The following is a 19,645-nucleotide window of genomic DNA, read 5'->3' on the forward strand; positions in this document are numbered from 1 at the left end:
AGACAAAAATGCCAAGGTTTAGGACAGCCATGCTGAGCTGTGCTTGAGCCAGCTTACCTATCTCTAAGCCTTCTGGTATAGGAGGCAAATCTACACTTTCTTTATACAAGTCATTTTTTTAAAGGCTTTCTAAAATCCCACCAGAACACTCTTCTTTAATCCAAATCTTCCCACTCAAGGACCAATGACATGAGTTGCCTCTTCATGGTTTCTGCTGTAAGCCCTGTGTGTGTCCCAAGGACTTGACTCGAACCTCTGGGCTTGACAGCACAAGATACTTCATTAACCCCTTCACCGCCGGCACACAAGAATGCCACACGGCTGGCCATCTGCAGAAGAGGCCTTATGCTCTTTATGTCCAAGCTGAGCTACAAATGCTCTGAGAGGCAGAAAAGCGGGGGCTGGAGAGATGGCTCAGCGGTTAAGAGCACCGACTGCTCCTCCAGGGTCCTGAGTTCAAATCCCAGCAACCACATGGTAGCTCACAACCATCGTTATTGAGATCTGATGCCCTCTTCTGGGGTGTCTAAAGAGAGGCAGAAAAGCTATGCTTTCAACTAGCATTACAAATTGTTAAGTATTGATGAATAATATAGTCTATCCTAAAACTTACAGGAGACACTCCTCTGGAAGGAAATTTCCTTACTGAATGTGGAAATCATGAGAAATGGGCGTCTAGTATTACAGCCCTGAGAGGCAATGTAATAGCCCAGGAAACAAGCAAATAGAGCTACCTCCACCTGTGTGTTGGGACTGAGGCCATCCTTGACATTTGTCAAAAGAAGTTGCCTTGGTCCTGAAGGAGCCTGGATTCTCACCGACTCCCCAGGTCTCTGTGGATGGGTTTGCCTGGAAGTGGGCGATGGCCAGGATCATCCGCTGCAATGAGGCCTGGGCTCAGTGGTGCCGGGAGCTGGAGGAGACTGCACTTTGTCTCATGAGGTAAACACAATCCTGCCTCCTCCTCCAGACTGTGCACACAGAAGGTCTACCAAAAGCCTTGCAGAGAGCACCTTGCCTGCTCCAAGTGGTTACCCAGGACAATAAAGAATCCAGGGCGTCCTGGCCCTGCTCACAGGTGCCATATCCCCTCTCCCTTCTGGGGGGCAGCTCCACCTGCTGGTCACCGGTTCAATCTGAAAAGCACCATTGGGTTTTGTATCAATGGTCACACATTGTCCAGACTGTCCGCCCAACTCCAGCTGCTTTCAAGCTGATTACAGACTCTTCTGGCTTCCGAGAGCTTTAAAAGATAGAAGCCACATTGGGCATGGTGGTGCAGGCATGGTGGTGCAGCATTTGGGTGGCAGAGGCAGGCAGATCTCTGTAAGTTCAAGGCTAGCCTGGTCTACAGACTGAGTTCCAGGAGAGCCAGGGCTGTACAGAGAAACCCTGCCTCTGGGAGATAGGTCAGTGGCTGAAAGCTCTGGCTGCTCTTGCAGAGGACCCAGGCTTGCCTCCTAGCACATGTCAGCTCACAACTCCGTCAGTCAGTTCCAAGGGATCTGATGCTCATGTCTGCCCTCAGCTAGCACTATGCACACGTGGTGCACAGACATACATGCAGGCAAAACAGCCATACACATAAAATTATAAACTTTTTATTTAAAATTTTTATTAAATTATATAAATCAGTACTGTGCCTTCAGCACACCAGAGTTGAAGGGCAACCTACTTCTGGGGATGTTAATGTCTAGAACAGCCTGGAGGTTCTGGTCAGCCAGACTGAATATCTCTGGGTCCATCAGAATCTTGTTCTGACATTCCTTTCTTCCTTCAATGGTGGTTGCTACAATGTCTCCCTGTCTCCTTGTCAGAGAGTGATTCCTTGTTAGCCCTAGTATCTTTAAAGGTGCTATCTATCCATCTTCCTCTTTCTCAAAATTAGCTACTTTAAGTTTGGCACATTGTCAGGAACAGTGGGCCCCCTGGCCCTTTACAAGACTGAGTGGGTAAGATGGAGGAGTCTGATCCGAGATGCCTTGCGTGCATCCCCTCCAACTCCAGGCAAGCAGCATGGCTGTTCTCAATAATCCATCCGTGATGAAGGGCCTACGTGAGGCATTCCCTCAGCACACACGGCAAGTAGACTGGCTGATGAGTGCTCTTCCATTGGCCCATTGGCCCATTGGCCCATTGGCCCATTGGCCCAATGGCCGTGGAAAGCTAGCCACTGTGCTGGGTGGTGGATCCTCTCTGTGGAGGGTTCCCTGGGACACAGGATAAGAGTATTTTGTGTTCCACTTTCATGTAAGCAGATACACCGAGAACACCCGCCGGTCTGGAACCTGTCCCTCTGGGAGGAAAGTCACACCCAGTCACACAGCCACTTCAACACACATCAGCCCGTTTGTTCCCTCAATATCATCACTTCAGAAGTATCAAGTTGGATGAGCAGTGTTGGAAAGGGAACACAGTGACTCTGATGGCCGCTCCTAAGAGCAGCCTTACTAAGCCCCCTAAATCACCACACCTCTGCCCAGGGGCCATCCACAGACAGGTTCCTCAGTGTGTGTCTGTGTCCTGGCAGTACCTCTAAGGTCCATCAACAGTTTACACGACCTCTTTCTTGGCCTTGCTCAGACCTGGTTCCCTAACCGCCAACCAGAATAAATTCTTTCTTCCTGCCTTTCTTGCTGAGTTCTGGCCCAGCGGAGGAGTTGGACATCTTTAAAAGTCCCCTTGCTTCAGACCTCATTCATTCTCTTAGTCCCCTGTTCCTCCTGTCATGGCACCCACACCCTGTGCTTACTAAAGAACCAGCCCCTTCCCCAGGGCTCCACACACAGACAGATCCTCTCTTACACCGTGTCTGGATCCCTCCACCTCTTCCTCAGGCACAACAGTGCCCTCTGAGGGGACCTAGTCCTCCGAGCCAAGCTAGAGCAGTACGAAGCAGGGTCACAACTCTTGTCTTGGTCCTGCTTCCCACGTGGCCCCATGGCACAGAGCCTGATCTTTGAAGAGTTGCACTTTCTAGAATGTTCCAGAAGGCACAGACTGCTCAGCTTGCTTTACAACATCGATTGATACTCTCTGGTGAGATGTCTGAACTCAAAAATATGTCTTCACATGTCATGGGAAAGTGAGTCTCAGAGTCTTTTAGGGTCACCAAAGCAGATGTGGCTCCTGGAGAGAGACCTTTATATTCCAAAAGGTTAGAGAGAGAGGGCAGGACTTTTCCATCCTGTCTCCAAAAAGCAAAGGTTTTTTCCTACCCCCCTTCCGCCCCTCCTGTTAAAACTGAAAGCAGTGGCCTCTTTTCTTCTACATGAGGTCAGAGAAAACCTTTTTTTCCATCCCTAAAAGTAGGCCTGACTTCCCAAACTGGAGAGTTTTCTATCTGGGTTTTATCCAGTTGCCCCTTGAGTAAGCCCTTCGCCAAGGGCCACCTACTCAAACCTGATTACTTACATACTATTATAATCTCATGACATAAACCATAAGAAACCTGCCTCTGACCCTGCATAATTCGTGGGCATTCAGATCCAAATGAATGGAGGAGGAATAAGTTCTGCCAATTGGTTTATGGGAAAGGAGACCAAGCCCCATGGCAGCTCAGGGAGCCCTGGGCAACACTCGTGGAACTGGTTCGACCCTGTGGAAGGTCTGGGGAAAGCTGCTGGCCAGGCCCCTGCACCTCTCAACATGGCACTTTCCTTCCAGTGGGAGGCCAAGATACCCAGAAGCCCTTCAAGGCTAGCAGCAGGTGGGACGAGAGTGTTCAGATGAGAGCGTGGCCTTCTCTCACAGTCCAGAGGGAACTAAGGTTAACGAGTAGCCACAGCTAGAGTAAGGACAAGATTGCAGAGCCAAGATGGATGCCAAGCACCTCTGGCTCACCTCCATCCTCTCCCCTCCTCCATTTTCTTTCTGCGCTGGCTGATTACCATCCCCCAATTTAACCCGTGTGAAGAGAAACTTTCTAGTCCCTCTCAAAGGGGAACCAGGAGTGTGGAGGCTCTGTGGATGCTAAAAGGGGACAAGAGGTCACAGGGCCTCTTGAAGATGCTGGGGCAGGGGTGGGGGGGAGATAGAGAAGCCCCACGGGCACCAGAATGGGACGGGGTGGGTTTTAAAAGAGCCACCCTAAGAGGTGGGCACGAGGACCATGTCTGTATTCCTTAGCAGGGAGGAAAGTCCCCCCCCCCACCTCCAGCTGTGACTGATCCCTCTAAATGCTGAACTTAACTGCTAGAGGGTTTGTACAAAACTTCACAATGGCAAAGTGAAGTTCACCTCTCTCTCTCTCCTCTCTCTCTCATGTCTCAACCATGCTGGCCTAGAATTCATACTCTTGTCTTGGGGACACTGCAACTAAAGGGGTGCACCACTATACCCCTCTGTCAAAGTTCTTTACAACCGCTTTGTATTTTCCTCTGCTGTCCCTGTGTCTGCACTGTAATGATGGGAAAGGGCATGGATGTGGGTGTCTTGCTGGTGCTTTGCCTTAAGGGCCAGAAGACAGCTTCTGACCCAGGAAAGGCAGGAGGACAACCTCAGAGGCTGCAAGACTCTGTGAGATGCTCTTGCTTTTGCTGGTCTGGGATGGCATGGATGCTTCCTAAGGCTGGGGCTTCCGGCAGAAAGAAAACTACTGGTTTCTTTCTTTCTTTTTCTTTTTCTTTTTCTTTTTTCATTTTGGTTTTTCGAGACAGGGTTTCTCTGTGTAGTCCTGGCTGTCCTGGAACTCACTCTGAAGACCAGGCTGGCCTCGACCTCAAAAATCCACCTGCCTCTGCCTCCGGAGTGCTGGGATTAAAGGCATGTGCCACCACCACCCAGCCAACTACCAGTTTCTTATCCGTGGAGATGGGGTCTGGAATCTAGGACTCCAGATACCAGAACATATTTGGCTTAGAGTTTATTTCTGGCCCAGGAAACGCAATATGCAAGAGAGTATGAAAGCGAGGGAGGGGCGTGGGGCAGGGAGGGCGTCTTCCAGGTCCCTGCTATACTTCTGGGATACTGACTTTCCTGAAAAGCTGCCTTTATGTTTGCTAATGAGCTCAGCTCAAGTGTCTGTGCCAGGGGCAACTCAATTATTCTGTGACTGACTTGAATGGAACTCCCAGAGGCCCCATTCTGTGGCTTTGTAGAGCTAAAACCCACACAGGCCCCCAGATGCTCAGACCAGCAATTGAGGGAAACCTTGTAAACCTAACAGACACGCGCGCGCGCGCGCACACACACACACACACACACACACACACACACACACAGAGATTGTGCCCCCCCCCCCCACCAGAGATTTCTTCTTGCAACATAGGGGACAGCCACGTCTTAGGCAAAGCCACAGAATGGGGCCTCAGTGAGCAGCTGGGTGCCACCCAGACAGGGCCCCAGTGTTCACTAGCTCCCACAGTGAGCGGCTCCTCAGTGGAGCGTCCCTCGCCAGACTCAAGAGTCCCAAGTCCTGGTGACTGAACAGGAATCCTTCCCTATTTTAGCTTTGTAGAGCTAAAACCCACACAGGCTGCTCACTGAAAGGGCTGTCCTCCCATAAGGCCCTAGAGAATGGAGCTTGGTGGGAATTTTAGCAGAAGCTGCCAGGCAAGGAAGGCAGAATGGGCAGGAGTGTGGCTTCTCTGTCCTTTGGGTAGACTAAGATGGAACTGGGGTCTCCTCTGGGGGAGATGTCATGGCTATTGGCTTTCTGGGTTTGGACTCTAACATGTGCGGTTTGGTAATTTGTGCCTTGGCTGGTTCTGGCGGAGGCCACTCAACAGTCAGAGGCCATTTGTGGAGACTCTGTGCAGTTGCTTTCTCCCTCAGTTGGTGTGCCCCCAAAATGTTTTTATATTCTCATCAGCATCACCATCACTGGATCATAGCTGGGGATTGACAATTGTAGGCGGGCCAAGAGTAGTCTGAAACGGAGAATTCTGCCCTAAAGAGCCAGCAGTTTCTTGCTGAGAAAATGTTACCTGTGAGAATCATTTGATCCACAAAAGCATGCATATGAAGAGGCTCAAATCCTTGTGTTCTTTTTACTAGCACTAAGGAAACAGCCTGTATTAGTGGGGCTATGCATATCCAAAAAGCCACCGAGTATTTGAGAGCTGCCACTTTACAGAGCACCATGGGTCATTTGGACGCAGCAGGGGTAGGGTTGGCAGGTGTGTCCAAAGGCATCTGTGTCACTGGTCCTTGTCAGTGCCCCACCTCCGAAAGAGTGGCATTCTCCTGCACAGTTTAAAGCACGGAGTGGAATGGGAGAGACGGGTCTGTGGTCAAGGGCACTGGCTGTGCCTCTAGAGGCCCTGGGTTCAGTTCCCAGCATTCATGGGGTAGTTTATAATTGTGTTTAAATCCAGGGGGTCCAGCACTCTTTTCTGGCCTCTATAGACACCAGGAATGCCATTATTGTGTACAAACATACACACAGGCAAAATATGAATACATAGAAAAAAATTTCAATTAAAAATACAAAGTACGGGCTGGAGTGATGGCTCGCTGGCTTTGTAGTATAGTGGTGGCACACGCCTTTAATCTTAGCACTGGGGAGACTGAGATAGGCGGATCTCTGAGTTTGAAGCCAGCCTGGTCTACAGAGTGAGTTCCAGGACAGCCAGGGTTACACACACAAACCCTATCTCAAAAAACCAAAAACTCAAAAATCAAAAGGCAAAAACAAAAAGCAAAACAAAAAAACAGACAAACAAAAAACCACTCTCTGCTCTTCCAGGGAACCCGGGTTCAATTCCCAGCACCCACATGGTAGCTTACTGGAGTCTGTAACTCCAAGTCCAGGAGGAAACTCAAACACTTTACAAAACATATGTGCAGGCAAGATGTCAGCGCACATAAAATTTAAAAATAAAAAACACAAGAGTCATGCTGAGCTTAAGGCTTTGAAAGCCTTTAATCCTAGCACTTGGTAGGCAGAGGCAAGCAGATCTCTGATTTTGAGGCCACCCAGGTCTACATAGTGAGTTCGAGAATAGTCAAACCTATGGTAACCCTGTCTCAAAAAAAAATAAAATCCCTAAAACAACAACAAAAAAAACAACAAAAGCTTTGAAAGCAGTCTCCTGCTTTTGAACTATATAATAATGAGCAAAACAGACTCACCCCTACACTCGCCTTCTCCCCCCTCCCACACACACACACAGAAAAGCCAGAAGAGGGTTCCAAAACTTCAAGTATGGGGATAAGCTCATCACAAAATGAATGCAAATAAACAAATTAAAACTGTGTGAAAATGTTCTGAGAGCCCACAGCTCATAAGCAACCCTTCTAGGGTCAGGAGAGTGACACGGGAAAGGACAAGGCTGTAATGATGTCACACACTCATCTGGAGGCAATGCAAAGAGCCAGGCCTGACAGAAGAAACTGGGTTGCTCTCCAGGTGTGTAGGGGGTCACTGGTCTGTCTGTCAGAGTCTGCTCCCTGAGCCCCTCCCCAACAGAGTACACAGGACCATGCCTCTGCAGCCCACCGCAAGTGCCCCTCTTCCCTAGGCAGTAGCAAAGACACAGGAAATTAAGGAATTGTGGGAAAGGAAAGAAGCCCTTCAGCTTGGATCTTTTTCCTACTAGTGGAGAGTCAAATAGCTTCAACATGGTTGAAGGCCACATGACAATTACCCATACAGAGTTCTGGTTTCCGAAGATGACTCACAATGCCAAGAGCCAACAGGGCACATGCTTGCTTGAAGCTAGAACCCATATGACCCCTTGAGTTGAACTGGTATTGGCAGTCTAGTCCTCTCTCATCCCTAAACCACCCGGCAGCATCGCTTACAAAAGGAAACTCCCGGGCTGGCGAGATGGCTCAGTGGTTAAGAGTGCCGACTGCTCTTCCAAAGGTCCCGAGTTCAAATCCCAGCAACCACATGGTGGCTCACAACCATCTCTAATGAAATCTGATGCCCTCTTCTGGAGTGTCTGAAAACAGCTACAAGGTACTTACGTATAATAAATAAATAAATCTTAAAAAAAAAAAAAAACAAAAAAAAAAAAACAAAAGGAAACTCCCTAGGGAAAGAAATAGCTAGACGTAGTGTAATGTTGGTCCTTGGGAGGCTGAGGCAGGGGAACTTCCATGAGTCATACTTTGGGAAGACTTTCAGCTATAACAGCAGCAAATTTGTTGTTTAGAATTTCTCAGGTTTGTTGTGGCTTGAGATAGGGTCTCATGTAGCCAGCCCAGGCTGCTCCTGAATTCCATATGTAGTCAAGGATGACCTTGAACTCACCGGTCCCGCTGACTTTACCTCCCCAGTGCTGGGATTACAGGCATGGGCCACCACCTCACCTGCTTTATGAAGTCAGGGCTTCATTCATGCTAAGCAAGTGCTCTTCCAACCAAGCCCCGAGACAACTCACATGTATTTTTTTTTTTTTTTACTTATTTAAAGAAAAAAAAAGAAAAAAAAAAAAAAAAAAAACCACTTTGCTTAATCCGATTGTAAATTATGTCGTTTGAGTAAGGAACGTCAAAGGCCTCGAAATCCTGCATTTAGTTCTTAACATACACTTGAATCTCACGTCTGTCTCTGCTTAATAAAGCCAACTTTGATTCACTAATCTTGAAGTTCTTTTTGAGGCAAAGGCAAGTTGAGGGGGGGAGGTTATGGGAGGAAGGGGTGCTCCTCGGAATCCCAGGGGCTGCACCGCCCCTCTGACGCTGACCTTCTTGCCCCGTCCCCAACCCTGCTACAGACACCCTCCGCAAAAACATCTTGGAGCGCAGGCTCCGGCCAAAGGGAACTAGAGGACCTCCGGAATACCTCAACAGTAATCAGAAACACGGACGCATTTATGAAAACTGCAAAAGATTAAGCAGCTTGGGGTGAGCTCTATGGGCAGCTTCCCACGGTAAACAATATTCTGCTTAGAAAGATTTAAAAAAAAAAAAAAAAAGGTTCCTCATCTCTGCCATTCACGACTGCTGAGCCTGGAAGGCATTAAGGTTGACTTCAACTCACGTGGAAGAATTTGCTGCATATTTTCTCTTGAGAAGCCACAGTAGAATCTGCTCATGTTATTAACATACCACCCTGCTGACGAGTATGTCTTGAACTAGGTTAACCCAGTAACTTGGGGAAGCGACAGGCATTTGTTTCGAGGCAGGCTCTGCGCAGCCTTAGCTGCTCTGGAGTTCACTGTGTAGCCCAGGCTGCCCTAGACCGCACAGAGATCTCCCTGCCTCTGCCTCTGCCTCTTCAAGTGCTGAGATTAAAGGCATGCACCAACACAATATTTGCATAATAACTAATTTGCTGCCTGTCTTAGTTAGGGTTTCTATTGCTGAGACAAAACATTGTGATCGAAAAGCAAGTTGGGGAGGAACGGCTTTATTTGGCTTATACTTCCGCATTGCAGTCTGTCACTGAAGGGGGCCAGAACGGAACAGGGCAGGATCCTGGAGGCAGGAGCTGAGGCAGAGGCCATGGAGAGGTGCAGCTTGCTGGCTTGCTCCTTACGGCCTGCTCAGCCTACTTATATTACCCAGGACCACCCGCCCAGGGATGGCACCCACCGCCAATGAGCTGGGCCCTCCCCCATTAATCACTAAGAAAATGCCTTAATTTCCAAAGTACAATCACTGCATCCTATGGATCCGCCCTCCTCCTCTCAGATGGCTTTAGCTTCTGTCAAGTTGACATAGAACTATCCAGAACAGTTCTACTACCGGCTTTTATTTTTCTTTTAAGATTTATTTAGCTGGGTGGTGGTGGCGCACGCCTTTAATCCCAGCACTTAGGAGGCAGAGGCAGGCGGATTTCTGAGTTAGAGGCCAGCCTGGTCTACCAGAGTGAGTTCCAGGACAGCCAGGGCTATACAGAGAAACCCTGTCTTGAAAAAAAACCAAAAACAAACAAACAAAAGATTTATTTTATGTGAGTACACTGTAGCTGTCTTCAGACACACCAGAAGAGGGCACTGGATCCCATTACAGATGGTTGTGAGCCTCCATGTGGTGGCTGGGAATTGAACTTAGTACCTTTGGAAGAGCAGTCAGTGCTCTTAACCACTGAGCCATCTCTCTAGCTCTACTACAGGCTTTTAAAGTAGATCTATATAGCAAATGAGCTTTGCTCAAATGACCAGAATTGGAAGTCTTGGAGAGGGACGCTGATATCATGACAGTAGAATTAAAATTAACATTATCCTCCTGCCTCTGGAGTTTTGCAGGCACTAGCTGGGTGGGTGCCATTTAAGACAAACCCACAGCGAATTTGGTCCTAATATCTGCTCATCAGACTGGAACAGAGCAGCCCACGTGGGGGAGACAGACAGATCTCTGTAAATTCAAAGCTAGTCTGGTCTATAATAGGGAATTCAGGGCTACATCATGAGACCCTGGTACAAAAAAAAAAAAAAAAAAAAAAAAAAAAAAAAAAAACCAGAGAGGAGTGGTGTATTGTGGGAATCTAAATAGCAATCAACTGTGGAGAGCCCAAGGGATACGATTGTGTGCTACAGACAAAAGAGAATTTTGTGTTTCTTCAAGTTTAGACCACTCTGAATGCATCATCAGAAACCTGAGTTCCTAGAGGCTTGGAAAACTCAGCCAGAGAGAGAGAGAGAGAGAGAGAGAGAGAGAGAGAGAGAGAGAGAGAGAGAGAGAGAGAGAGAGAAAGAGAGAGAGAGAGAGAGAGAATTCCATTCGACTCTCTGAACCTTAAAGGCGTGTGTTTACACTGCCAAGGAGCAGGAGGCTCAGACCCATGTCTTAAGTCAAAAAGTTGGAGGCACCAGTGCTTCTCTGACCTCTAGAGAGATGTATTTACATTCCAAAACAGGTGGAGAAAGAAAGACTCCGGCGGAGCCTTCTCATCCAGTGTCCTGCCCACCCCTGTTGGGAAGGGAAGAAGCAGCGGCCATTGTCCTGCGTATGAGCTGAGAAGGTTTTTGTGGAACCGCCTCCAGCCTCCCACTGAAGAGTGGTTTATCCGTTCCTTACATTACCCTGTGGTATTTGTACAATAACTAACTTGGTTCCACTTTCAGAGAGTCAGTATTAGAAAGCTAGTAAAGAAAGTTAGTATTAGAAAGCTAGTAAAGAAAGTCTGGTGGAGGGCTCAGCGGCTAAGAGCACTGACTGCTCTTCGGAAGGTCCTGAGTTCAATTCCCGGCAACCACATGGTGGCTCACAACCATCCGTAATGAGATCTGGCGCCCTCTTCTGGTGTGTCTGAAGACAGCTACAGTGTACTTACATATAATAAATAAATAAATCTTTAAAAAAAAAAAAAAGTCTGGTGGAAACCCATTAAAACACACACAACCATTTAAACAAATCACCAATAAGCTGGGGCATTAGATGGTTTGGCAGGTGACTCGAGATGCTTGCCACCACAGAACCCACATGATAGAAAGAACGGACTACCACAAGTTGTCCTCTGACCTCCACATGTTCAAATGCCTTGGCAGGCACACTCTCCTCCCTTCAAAGTAAATAAACATAATTTAAACAATGTAAATATCGGGAAACTGTTCTATAGGTACATGCCAAAATGAAAGCATATTGGAAAAAGTTTAGAAGCCAGGTAACTTTCATGCTAAAGCATGGGGTGCTTTTAATCCCAGCACTCGGGAGACAGAGGCAGGGTAGCCTGGCCTATAGATTGAGTTCCAGGACAGCCAAGGCTACAGAGAAACTTTGTCTCTGCCTTGAAAAAACAAAATAAACCAACAAACAAAAACCTTGGTAAGAAGTTTAAGTGTGCCGGGCAGTGATGGCGCACGCCTTTAATCCCAGCACTCGGGAGGCAGAGGCAGGCAGATTTCTGAGTTCGAGGCCAGCCTGGTCTACAGAGTGAGTTCCAGGACAGCCAGGGCTACACAGAGAAACCCTGTCTCGAAAAACCAAAAAAAAAATTTAAGTGTGTGTTGCATACACTCTGCTCCACTCTGCCTGACAGGGCTTACTTCCTCTATCCAACCCTACCTATATGTATGTCTCTTTGCTGTAGCTGAGTAAGACCATAAGTACTTAAAGAGAGGGATTCATTTCAGGTCAGAGTCTCACCACCATTGGCTGGGGACAGAGCTGATGAAAATCCAAATTTATATCCACCCACAGGACTCTGCATTACCTCTACCAAACTACTCCACACCCAGACTTCCTGAGTTCTCCTCCAGGGTCTAACCCAGCCAGTACCCCTGACCTCTTCATCTAAGCCTTTCCCACAATCTACAAGATTTAACCTGGGTATCCCCAAGAGTTCTCCAATATAGCCTGGCCTTTTCAGCCTTGACTCCAGAAGAGTGAAGATTTGTGTGGGGATCCCCCGTACCTACTACAGGACACCTACAGCATCATATCTAAACTTCCCACTCATACACACCTTTCTACCCCCACCCTCCCAGCTTGGAAGAGGAAGCACATCCTGTATGCCAGCCCAGTCCCCTCTGTCAACCCGACTGCATTCTACCTAAGCCACTTCAACCCCTAGACCCACCCTGCTCCTTACAAACTTAAAACTAACAAAACTCCACATGCCCCGATAGATCCCTTTGCAGGAATACTAACAATACAAAAGATCAAGCCAGTATATCTCTCCCAAAGCTACCAGTCCTATAGAAATGTTTGCCAGTCAGAATGACCTAGATGGACTCCAGAATACAGACATTAGAAGAACAATCATGAACCTCCTTAAAGACTTCAAGACAGTTAAAGAAGACTCGAGAAGCAGCTCAATGAAATCAAGGGAAAAGACCTTAAAGAGTGAGGAGTGACACCAAGGCTAGGTGAGAACATCAAAGCCCAACCAGGACCTGAAAATCTTCCTCAGGACAGAGATAGATGCTGAAGGGGACTTGGGCTGAAATGAAGATGGAATTGAAAAACCCAAGAGCCCAACTAGAAAACACATAGGAAAGTCTTACAAGTAGTGAATCAAGCAGAAGGCAGAATATTAAGTCTCAAAGATAAAACAGATTCTCTAGACCAAAATAGCAAGGGACATGAAAAAAGAACAAACTAAACAAGTGAACGGGAAAGGACTACACAGAAAATGTAAGACACAATGAGAAAGGCAAACCTTTAAATGCTAGGGATAGAGGAGGGAGAAGAATCCAAAGGCAATGGCACTGACCACATGGTCAACAAGATTAGAGAAGAGGACTCACCAAACTAAAGAAAGACACATCCATACAGATGCAAGAGGCATGTGAAAGCTGAGGGTGGTGGTGCACACCTTTAATACCAACACTCAGGAGGCAGAGGCAGGTGGATCTCTGTGAATCTGAGGCTAGCCTGGTCTACATAGTGAGTTTCAGGACAGCCAGTGTTATGTAAAGAGATCCTGTCTCAAAAAACAAAGCAAAGCCGGGCAGTGGTGGGGCATGCCTTTAATCCCAGCACTTGGGAGCCAGAGGCAGGAAGATTTCTGAGTTCAAGGCCAGCCTGGTCTTCAAAGTGAGTTCCAGGACAGCCAGGGCTATGCAGAGAAACCCTGTCTTGAAAAAAACCAAAACAACAACAAAACAAAACAAAACAAAAAACAAAACAAACAAAAAAACAAAGCAAAACAAAAAAGTACACAGAACATCAAGCAGACAGGACCAGAAAAGACACTTCCCTTGGCATAGCACAGTAAAACACCAAGAATACATAACAAAGAGAAAAAAGGAAAACCCTCAGAGTAACATTGGATTTCTCAATGGAAACTGTGAAAGCCAGAAGGCCCTGAAGCAATGCATTTCAACTCCTAAAAGATTATGACAACCAACCTATAATAATATACCCAGCAAAATTATCTGCCATGATTGATGGAGAAAGGAAAAATTTCCACATTAATAGCCTTTAAAAACTTATATCCATGAATCAAATCCAAGAACACATGAAAAAGATAATCCACCGTTATCATCCCAGAGATGCAGGGATGGTTCAACATAAAAAAAAAGATCTGTCTGGGGCTGGAGAGATGGCCCAGCAGTTAAGAGCACTGACTGCTTTTCCGAAGGTCCCAAGTTCAAATCCCAGCAACCACATGGTGGCTCACAACCATTTGCAGTGAGATCTGGTGCCCTCTGTGTACAGCCACAGTGTACTTACATATAATAAATAAGGACATTAAAAAAAAAAAGATCTGGGGGCTGGTGAGATGGCTCAGCAGGTAAGAGCACCCGACTGCTCTTCCGAAGGTCCAGAGTTCAAATCCCAGCAACCACATGGTGGCTCACAACCATCTGTAACAAGATCTGACTCCCTCTTCTGAAGTGTCTGAAGACATCTACAGTGTACTTACATATAATAAATAATAAATAAAATCTTTAAAAAAAAAGCTGTCTGCCTTGTTAAAAAAAATCTGTCAATGTAATCCATCATATAAACGAAGAAAGGAAAAAAAAAAACCCACACGATCATCTCATTAGATGCTGAAAAAGTCTGACAAAATTCAACAGGATAAAAGTCTTGGAGAGAGCAGGGATACAAGGCACATACCTAAACATAAGAAAGGCAATTTACAGCAAGCCCATAGCCAACACCAAAATAAATGGTAAGAAAGGCAAAGCAAAGCCACTAAAAATCAGGGACAAGATAAGTCTGCCACTCTCATAACTGTCCAATGTAGCATCTAAATGTTCTATCTAAAATAGTAAAAATACTAAAAGAGGTACAAATTGGGAAGGAAGAAGTCGAAAGTATTGTGGATGATATGATAGTATACATAAGCAAGATGTATAAAGTTCTACCAGGGGAACTCCTACAGCTGATAAACACCTTCAACAAAGAGGCTGGATACAAAATTAACTCAACCAGTATTACTCCTTTATACAAATGACAAATGGGTTGAGAAAGAAATCAGAAACAACACCCTTCAAAATAGCCCCAAATAACATAAAATATCTTGGGTTAAGCAAGTGAAAGACATACGATAAAAGAGACCTGTATGGGAAAAGTCTTTGAAGGAGGAAACTGAAGAAGATATCAGAAGATGGAAAGATTTCCCATGCTCATAGATGGGTAGGATTAACATAGTGAAAATGGGCATCTTACCTAAACTACAGATTCAATGCAATACCCATCAAAATTCCAACTCAATTCTTTACAAAATAGGCCAGGATAGCTAAAACAATCCTGTACAATAAAGAACTTGCAAAGATGTCATCGTCCCTGTTCTCAAGCTGTATATAGAGCAATAGCAATATAACCACATGGTCTTGGCATAGCAGACATGTTCATTAGTGGAACTGAATGGAACACCCAGACATAAATCCACACACCTATGGACACCTGGATTTTGATGAAGTGAGAAACATACACCAGAAAAAAAAGATAGCATCTTCAACAGAGGGTGCTGTTCTAACTGGATGTCTGTATGTAGAAGACTACAAATAGATCCTTATCTATCACCCTGCACAAAATTCAAGTTCAAATAGATCAAAGACCTCAATATAAAAACCAGATACACTGAACCTGATAGAAGATAAAATGGAGAATAGCTTGAATACATTGGCACAAGAGACAACTTCCTGAAAAGAGCATCATCCATTCAGGTACTTAAATAAAAAAAAATTTATAAATGGGACCTCATGAACCTGAAATGATCTGTAAGGCAAAAGATACCACAATAGAACAAAATGGCATCCCACGGAATGAGAAAAGATTTTCAGCAACTCCACATCTGACAGAAGGCCAATATCCAAAATATATGAAGAACTCAGGAAACTAGACAACAAGCTAAGTAATCCAATTTAAAACTTGGGGTACAGATCTAAAGAGAAAATTCTCAATAGAGGACTCTCTAATGACTGAGAAGCACTTAAAGAAATGTTCAACATCCTTAGCCATCAGGAAAATACAAATCCAGAGGACTTTGAGATTCCATCTTATACCTGTCAGAATGGCTAAGATCAAAACACTAGTGACAGCCTGTGCTAATGAGGATGCTGAGCAAGGGGAACACTTCTCCGTTACTGGTAGGAATGCAAACTTGTACAATCACCTTAGAAGTCACTATGGTGGTTTCTCGGAAAATGATCTACCTCAAGACCCAGCTATACTACTCATGTGCATATACTTAAAGGATGGTCCGTTCTACCAAAAGGACACTTGCTCAACTATGTTCACAGCAGCATAATAGCCAGAAACTGAAAACAACCTATATGTCCCTCTACCAAAGAATGGATACAGAAAATGTAGTACATTTATACAATGGAGTACTACTCAGCTGTTAAAAAACAATGACATCATGAAATTTGCAGGAATTGATGGGAAAAAAATCACCTTGAATGAGACAATCCAGACCCAGAAAGACACCTATGTTATGTACTCACTAAGTGGATAATAGCTGTAAAGTAAAAGACAACCATGCTACAGTCTACAGGCCCAGGGAGGCTAAGAAACAGGAGGGCTGGGGGGCGGGGCGCACAAGGATCTCCCTGGGAAGGAGAAATAGATTTCCAGGGTGGGATGGGGGCAGATGTGGTTGGGAACAGGAGGGATGTGGGGGCGGGGAATACTGGGAGGAACAACTTGAATTGGGGAGCATTTCAGGGGCAAGGCAGAAACCTAGAACAATGGAACTCCATAGATGCTACCATTGACCCTAGTCTCCTAATAATGGGGACAGGGAGCCTGAACTGGCCATCTTCTGTAACCAGGCAAGGGCTCACGTAGAGGAACTGGGACACCAACCCAGCCACAAAAGCTTTGTCCTGCAGTTTGTCCTGCCTGCAGAGTCATCATTAAAGAGAGCAGAAAAACTATATCCAACAGTCAAACCTAAGCAAAATACAGAGAGCATTATTTGGGGCTAAAGAGAGAAATAAACATATCAGAGAGACTGCAAATAAATGCAAAAAGCCATTATCAAAACCCCAAACACCACTGACAACACAGTAACTGCAAAACTCAAGAGCACAGTGGCCATGGCACACACATTTCAACACCAACTTCCCACGTCAACATCCTCAGGTCTTGAATCAAAAGACATGGAGTACCTGAATCAAGAAGCAGGATCCGGGCTGGAGTGGTTAAGAGCAGTGACTGCTCTTCCAGAGGTCCTGAGTTCAAATCCTAGCAACCAGATGGAGGCTCACAACCATCTGTAAAGGGATCTGATGCCCTCTTCTGGTGTGTCTGATGTACTCATATACATAAAATAAATCAATAAATCTTTAAAAAAAGAAAAGAAAAGAAACAGAATCCATCTGCCAAGCACCTACGAGAAACACAAGGTAGTTTTAAAGATAGGTGCCAGCTTAGAGAGAGGGACAGACTAAAGGACTCTGATCAAATGAGATCAGGAAACGAGTAGCTGTCACTATCCCACTATCTGACCAAATAGACTTCAGCTAAAAGCAATCAGAGGCGATAAAAGAGGGACACTTTACTATAATCAAGGGACCTATAAACCTAGAAGACATCACTGTTGTAAACATATATGCGCCAAACTCTGGGGTACCCAATTTCATTTTAAAAAAAAAAAAAAAAAAAACTACTACAAAGTGAGTTCCAGGATAGCCAGAGCTATATAGAGAAACCCTGTCTCAGAAAAAAAAAAAAGAAAGAAAGAAAAGAAAAGAAATAGTAATAAAAAGGCCTTCCAAAAAAAAAAAAAAAAAAAGTCCAGGACCTGATGGACTCACAGCAGAATTCTACCAGACTTAGAACGAAGGTCTACAGCCAGTCCTTAAACTAGTCAAACAGAGGAGCACTCCCCAGAGAAGGAACACTCCTGAACTCTATGAAGCCAGTATTACTCCAATATCCAAACTAGGTAAAGACACAACTAAAGAAAGCTACAGACCTATATCCCCGAAGAAGATGCTCAAAACTGCTCAGTAAAATACTTGCAAAGAGAGCACACACATGAAGATCACACACCACGATCATGATCACGCACCATGATCATTTGGCTTTATCCCTGAAATGCAGGGATGGTTCATCATATCCAAGTCAAAAAAAAATGTAATAAACCACATAAAAGAACTTACCAATAAAAATCATGCGATATCTCAATAGATGCAGAAAAAGGCTTAGGTAAAATCCAGCATGCCTTCATGATAAAAAATGTTATAGAATGTAGAACTATAGGGACCATACCCCAACATTAAATACATATATACGAAACCCACAGCCAACAGCATCAGCTTACATGGAGAATGCCCACAATCCCCACTCCTTTTCAATATTGTGCTGGAAGCACACTAACTGGACCAATGAAGCAAGAGGAGATTAAAGGAATACAAATAGGGAAAGAAGTCAGCCCATCCTTATATGCATGATACTATACTGAAGCGATCTCAAAAGTTCCACCAGAAAAAAAATTCAGAAATCTGGCAGATATAGAGTCAGCTTGTCCAAATCAATAGCTTTTCTCTTCCATACACCAACAAGAAACACCCAGTTCATGGGCACACTCCCATTCAGTATGACCTCAGAGAAAAGAACATCAAAGAGATGAGCCTAATAGTGGAGGTGAAGGACCCCTTCAGTGAAAACATTAAGCCTCCTAATAAAGAGATAAAGACACTAGAAAATAGAAAAAACATCCACGCTCATGGATTGGTAGAATATGAAAATGGTCATAATCTATTTACAGATTGAATGCAATTCCAATCAAAATTCCTATCTCATTCTTTACAGAAAAAAAATAAAATAAAAACTATCCTAAAACTTCATATGGAACTACAAAAGACCTTGGATAGCCAAAACAATCCTAAGCAAAAACAAAGGGTTTACAATTCCAGATCCAAGATATATTCAAGATCCATAAAAACAACACGGTTTTGGCACACACAAAAAATAGACTTGTGGACCAACAGAACAAAACTGAAGACCTAAACATGAGCACATACAACTTTAGCCACTTAATATTTAACAAAGAGGCCAAAAATATATTCTGGCAAAAAGAAAACTTCTTCAACAAATGGTGCTGGGGAAACTGGATGTCCACATGTGCAAAGGATGAAAAGAGACATCTATGACCTTGTCCAGAAACTAAGTCCAAATGGACCAAAGGCCTAGACAGGAAACACCAAAGCTGCTAGACGAGAGCACAGGTGGTACCCGGCACCACGCGGCTGCAGGAGAGGGCATGAGTGATATCCGGCACCAGGAGGCTACAGGAGAGAGAGAGGGCATGGGTGGTACCCGGCACCATGCAGCTGCAGGAGGAGAGGACAGCCTGCGCAGGACTCCACCCACCCAATAACTGAGGCCAGCAACTGACAGGTGGAACGTCATGAAACTAAACAGCTTCTGCACAGCCAAAGAAACAAGCAACTGGGTGAAGAGGAAGCTCACAGAATGTAGAGAATCTTAACAGCTGTACTCTGACAGAGGGTCAGTATCCAGAATATATACAAAATTCAAGAATAAGAGTCAAAAAACAATTATGACCCATTAAAAAAAGGGGGGCCTGGGACCCAAATACAGTTCTCAAAAGAAAAAGAAACAACAACAACAAACTAAGAAATGTCTTTAAAACCATCTCATCACCCCGAGCAATTAGGGAAAGAGAAATCAAAGCAACTTTGGGATTCCATCCTACCCGTGTCAGAAAGGCAAAGATCATTGGAACATCCAAGGATAACGCTAGAGGGGATGTGGGAAAAAAATAACACTCATTCACCGTTGATGGATTCCAAACTGGTGCATCCACTATGGAAATCAGTGTGGAGTTTCCTCAAAGAGCTAAAAATAAATCTATGTATGACCCAGCTCTGCTGCTCTCTGG

The 19,645-nt window shown here is 45.2% G+C and overlaps 1 protein-coding gene and 1 non-coding gene across 4 annotated transcripts in view; one reads left to right on the top strand and one right to left on the bottom strand.

Annotated features, from left to right (window-relative positions):
• Positions 1–19,645, bottom strand: part of Stox1 (storkhead box 1) — a 67,052-nt gene that overhangs the window by 23,118 nt on the left and 24,289 nt on the right. The window lies entirely within an intron of this gene.
• On the top strand, positions 348–398 carry Mir7215 (microRNA 7215). Its single transcript, NR_106074.1, has one exon. It is a non-coding gene; the product is annotated as a microRNA 7215 (primary transcript).

This window comes from Mus musculus, chromosome 10, assembly GCF_000001635.26.
Source record: "Mus musculus strain C57BL/6J chromosome 10, GRCm38.p6 C57BL/6J".
In the NCBI taxonomy this organism is placed as follows: domain Eukaryota; kingdom Metazoa; phylum Chordata; class Mammalia; order Rodentia; family Muridae; genus Mus; species Mus musculus.